The sequence below is a fragment of the Dermacentor silvarum genome, chromosome 4 (genome assembly GCF_013339745.2).
Source record: "Dermacentor silvarum isolate Dsil-2018 chromosome 4, BIME_Dsil_1.4, whole genome shotgun sequence".
In the NCBI taxonomy this organism is placed as follows: Eukaryota; Metazoa; Arthropoda; class Arachnida; order Ixodida; family Ixodidae; genus Dermacentor; species Dermacentor silvarum.
This window is the reverse complement of record NC_051157.2, coordinates 65,934,529-65,940,146: the sequence shown is the minus strand read 5'-3', so window position 1 is coordinate 65,940,146 and position 5,618 is coordinate 65,934,529. Positions and strand designations below refer to the sequence as shown.

Sequence of the window (5,618 nt, the reverse complement as noted above, 5' to 3'; positions counted from 1 at the left end):
GAATATGCTTTCAATTTTAACATGTTACCGCCCACATTTAGCAGCGGAGCCGTTTAACCTGGCCGTAAGTTGTAGCGCGTTAACAGAAAAAAAAGTGGGATGTGGGCCGATCCTGGCGGTCGTGCAGAAATGGTCCAAGCGCAATAGCACATACCCCTGTGAACTAGTGAAGCTGAGCCTGGCTAAGTCTAGCTAAGCATGGTTGGGACAACTTAAGCTGAGTCAGTCATCGATAGCCAATCGATGGCCAATTAATAGCTAATTGATAATCGAAAAATGATTCATAAATTCTGAGAAGTGCTGGGGATGACTTGGTAGTGCTTACCCTAGCCCAAATACGTGGCTAATACCTTGCGATAGCCAATCAACAGGCAATCAATAACTAATCGATAATCGACAAATAATCCATGAATTCTGGGAAGTGCTGGGGATGACTTGGTAGTACTTAGCCTAGCCCAAACACGTGGCGAATACCTTGCGATAGCCAATCGATAGCCAATCAATAGCTAATCCATAATTTATCAATAATCAATAAATTTCGGAAATTGCTAGGGATGACATGGTAGTGCTTAGACGAGCCCAAAAGCCAGAACTAGCTAGGTGCCCATCAGCTCCGCTGTCTCTTTAGCATTGCGCCTCCAGTGCAAGCTATACTAATTTTTTTTTTTGCAAAGCGCCCGCCTCTTCAAAAAGAACTTTCTAGCGGCGTACAAATATATTTAGCGGCCGTGGGAAGGAAGTAGGAAACAGATAGAAGAGGGCGAGTGGGCCAGAGCGGCGACTTCCTTTCTTTCTATCATGGTCATAATGTTCTCATTCCGAAAAGTGACATTGTTCATGCTAAACGGCAGGTAGGTGGTAATCGACCAATATCTTCATGTAACAAAGACTATATGATCGAAGTTTGCAAAAATTCTAGCTAATCGACTACAAACGTTCATTCGTGATCTAGTCGGAGAACACCAGACATGCGGCATTCATTGTCGCCGCATACAGACAAATATACATATTGCCCGTTATATTCTTGAGTGTATATCAGATAGCTTTCACCAGATAACTTTCATATAAGTAGATGTGGCTAAAGCGTTTGATAATGTGAGTCAATATTTTCTTTTAACAGTGGAGCTGTTTAAGGCCGAGGTTGAACCGTGCCGAGCGTTGATCAGTAGTGAAAGCAGAGCATAGGAGAAGAGGAGGTGCAGATAGAGAAAGAAAGAGAGACAGACAGACTAAGAGCGAGAGAAATAAATAAAACGAAATGAACTTTCTTGGGCGAGGTGGGATTCGAACACGGGTAGCCACGGCCCGAAGGCGAGCGTCATAACCCGTGCCCTATACACCCACGCGTGCAGAACATGAATTTATGGAAACCATATGGTTGCATTGGTTCTCCACATTGGTTCTCCACAAGAAAAGTAGAAAGTTACATATCAAGAAAGGGGTCAGGCAAATAGACATAATCTCTCCAATGCTATTCACTGCATGCTTAAAAGAAGTATTCAAGCTCTTAGGCTGGGAAGGCTTAGGAGTGAGGATCAACGGTGAATATCTCAGCAACCTTCGGTTTGCAGATGACATTGTGCTGTTCAGAAACAATGGGGACCAATTACAACAAATGATTGAGGACCTCAACCGAGAAGGTGTAAGAGTGGGGTTGAAGATTAATATGCAGAAGACAAAGATAATGGTCAATAGCCTGCCAAGGGAACAAGAATTCAGGATCGCCAGTCAGCCTCTAGAGTCTGTAAAGAAGTACGTTTATCTAGGTCAATTACTCACAGGGGACCCTGATCATGAGAAGGAAACTTACAGAAGAACAAAATTGGGTTGGAGTGCATACGGCAGGCATTGCCAAATCCTGACTCAGAGCTTATCACTGTCGTTGAAAAGAAAAGTGTACAATCATTGCATTCTACCGGTGCTAACATATGGGGCAGAAACTTTGAGGTTAACAAAAAAGCTCGAGAACAAGTTAAGGACCGCACAAAGAGCGATAGGACGAAAAATGTTAGGGCTAACGTTATGAGACAGGAAGAAAGCTGTGTGGATCAGAGAGCAAACGGGGATAGCCGTTATTCTAGCTGACATTAAGAGAAAGAAATGGAGCTGGGCAGGCCATGTAATGCGTAGGATGGAGGAGGAGGAGGAAACAACTTTAATAAGAGAAATTTCAGGGCGTTGTAGATGGCCGCTTGTCTGCGGCGACCTCTTCCGCCTAGGAAATGATTCCTTTTTGTAGGTTTTCTTCTGGGGACCGTATTAGGGTAACCGGTGGACCAGTTACAGAATGGGTGCCAAGAGAAGGGAAGCGCAGTCGAGGACGGCAGAAAACTAGGCGGGGTGACGAAGTTAGGAAGTTTGCAGGCCCAAGTTGGAATCAGCTAGCGCAAGACAGGGGTAATTGGAGGTCGCAGGGAGAGGACTTCGTCCTGCAGTGGACATAAATTTAGGCTGCTGCTGCTGATGATTTTGGCTGCATTCTACCGACGATTGCGACACAACCTGCTATTGGCGAGAGAAAGAGAAAATGTGAGTGAGTGAGAGAGAGAGAGAGAGAGAGAGAGAAATAGAGAGGAAAAAAAACAATATAAAGCTTATTGTCTAGGCGGCATTTCAACCCGGGTACTCACGGTCCGAAGGCCAGCGCCATACCCACTACGCTATACACCCACGCTTGCAAAGCTCTGCTGTTTCATCAGCTTTCACAAGCGTGGAACTGGCTTAATTCTTTTGAACTGCTCGATCATCTCAATATCAAGAATATTGTGGTTCACGAATTCAAGATAGGCTACAGTCGTGGAACAACTCGATTACTTGTTCATGGTTGCACCAATTTCTTATTTCTCCTCACCTCTTATTTTCGACTTTCACCGCTACTTTCTTCTCTATATCTAGAACCTTTCTGTATCAGTGTAACTTTCTAGAATACGATGGCGGGCAAGAATTATGACACATCTTCAGTCAATGCCCTCGCTTATGCCTATGATGTATCGTTTTTATGCTCAGATAACAAAAGCAGTAAAGCACTAATGTGCCTAACGCAATGCTTTTAATCAACCAGTCGTTTTGGTACGGTCAGAATATCCACGAACTCCTTCGCAGTTCGTGGATATTCGCTGTGTGTTACCCTGGTGTTCCCCTTGATCAATTCTGTTACAGTAGCTCACATTGGTCTGATGGCGGTACAAAACTTCTGCATGCAGATTGGGCCTGGGGTAGATGATAATTATCTGTTTTGGTAAGAGAAACAGTCTGGAATACTTTTTTAGCTGCCAAACTAATTTATGTGCCCCCTTCAAGTCCTATACCATAAACACTTTTTCTTACGTGATGTTTATTGTATTATGTATGCGATAACTGCACAAACACTGTCTCCAACGCTTCACATGACGATGATTTGAAAGGAACCTATAGAAAAGCGCGATGTATACATCTCGCAACACAGATAACTAGAAGCATCTTTGCACCTAAACTAGTGGCAACGGCAGATAACAGATCAAGATATGGTACCAATCCAGTTAAAGCTCTGCTAACCCATACATCTGCTCAAGTGAACAATCATTTGACTAAACTGAAATATTGAAATTACAACGAGCTGTGCATTGCGGTCAGCACTCGCGTTTTCCATACTATGTTGGCCAATTAGGAAGAACGCAAGCATTTTTTTATGTCGGTGTGTAACGGCGTAATCATAGTCGGAACACACCACAAGCACAGTTCTCCGCTGCGATCTCGAACGAGACCTAATAGGACACGGATGAAAAAAAAAAAGACATCCTGTGCCTGCCAGGGATCGAACCTGGGACCTTCCGCGTGTTAGGCGGATGTGATAACCACTACACCACAAGCACAGCTCTCCGCTGCAACCTCGAACGAGAATCGTATGAAGTCCGCCCGATAGTAGTGGCCTACTTTACGAGACCGGTTGTGCCGTTCTAAGCTGCGATCATTGCAACGTGCCCCGTTTTACAGAAGATTGACCGGAAGCCTTACGCCCTATGAAAGCCGAAGTGCCCTCTCGGGTGCTGCGTTTTTCGTGTTCGAAGTAAGGTGTAGAAAATGCTCTTGGCAAGCGCTTATGAAAATAATTTTCGAATTGCAATCAGACTTCTTTTCAGGATACCGTGATTTTTTCGGGAGATACATTGTTTCTGTCCAATAAAAGCGGTCGCAACGTTGTGGTGTGACAAATTGTCAAGGGATCTTGTATGAGTTGATTAGGTAATTTAGGTAGATTAGGTAGTATCCACAGTGCTCGCATACAGTTTATATGTCTGGGAAATCTTATGGCTGTACAGCTCGGCCACGCCATTGGTCCCACTTGTAGTTCTAGTAGTATGGCTTTGTACGGCAAAGTGGGCACAGCACCCCACGAATGTTAATTTGTAAGAGATAAAGATTTGAAATAGGAATCAATTGCTTTATTATCGATTCGTTTTGGGTTCGTGAGTTTCATAGTGGAATTTTTTTCGAATATTCATCCAAGGCCGAACGTACGTCATAACCCTGGTTACTGCACTGAAAAAGTGTCTCACTGATTCTGAAGCAGGAGAGCTGGCGAGCGAGTGTGTTGAGATTATCTTTAAAACGGCAACTTGGGGCCATCTACTTAGGCGTGCGTCGTCTTAGCAGTGCTAACCTGCGGGCAATCTTGTTACCTCGGCTTAAATTAAATATTTTCTTCTTTTTTTGACCGATCGACATGTGTTCGAATCACTAAAGGGGCACGTGTCGCATTGTGCTTTGCTGTACTTGAGAAAATATGGAGTATCATATTCAGCTTTACGTGAATGACCTGAATAGCCAAGTGAATATGGTAAATATACATTTAAATAGTCAAGTTAAGGGATCTTTTAAAATAATATGTCACCTATGATTACACAAGATGTGATCATTGATAAATTATAATTTACATTTGGAGCTGTAAGTTGGGCTAGTTGATTCTGCCTTAAATGCATTATAATTAAGTGATGCGCATAATAATTTACATGTTGCGCTTTTGTATGCACTACCATTTGTGAACGATATCACAGACAGGAAAAGAGCGAGTGCAAGGAAAGGCAGTGAATTCGTGCAGACACATTCTGTTTTCAACCCTGTTCTATAAGGATAGGCAGTGTGTTAAAGGGACCCTGCAACACTTTTTCAAAAAGGCAAATAATCATACTAGACGCGTGGCAATACTGTCGTGAACACAGGAGACAAACATTACTCTATTCCATGCAGCTGGGAACGTATGTATAATGTTGCTGTTAAGATCGCTCATGCTTTCCTGCAGCTTCGTCCAACCCCCGCCATGTAAACTGCACATGACGATATCGGCTGGATTTGTGATAACCTAACGATCAATAATTACTTTATCAAAGGCTAGACAAGCGTCTTTAATGTTAAAGCAGTTCATATTACTTCACGTGTAGAAAAATTGGAAAGAATTCTCTGCCGTGCGAACTCTCAACATAAAAGTTCTGTTTCCTGCTTCCGGTATACGGCGGCCGTCGTCTGCTGGAGTGGTGCCGTCGCTGAAGTTGAGCTGGCCTCTACCGCAATTTGCAACTGCTTGCCGCCGTGCGTTTTCGTTTTTGTGCGTATACACTCACCTGAATGCAAGCAGAACTGCC

At 43.6% G+C, this 5,618-nt stretch overlaps 1 non-coding gene across 1 annotated transcript; it reads right to left on the bottom strand.

The window, feature by feature from the left end:
• Nucleotides 1-3,778: 3,778 nt before the first annotated feature.
• On the bottom strand, nt 3,779-3,851 carry Trnav-aac (transfer RNA valine (anticodon AAC)). Its single transcript has one exon. It is a non-coding gene; the product is annotated as a tRNA-Val (tRNA).
• Between the last annotated feature and the right edge of the window lie 1,767 nt (nt 3,852-5,618).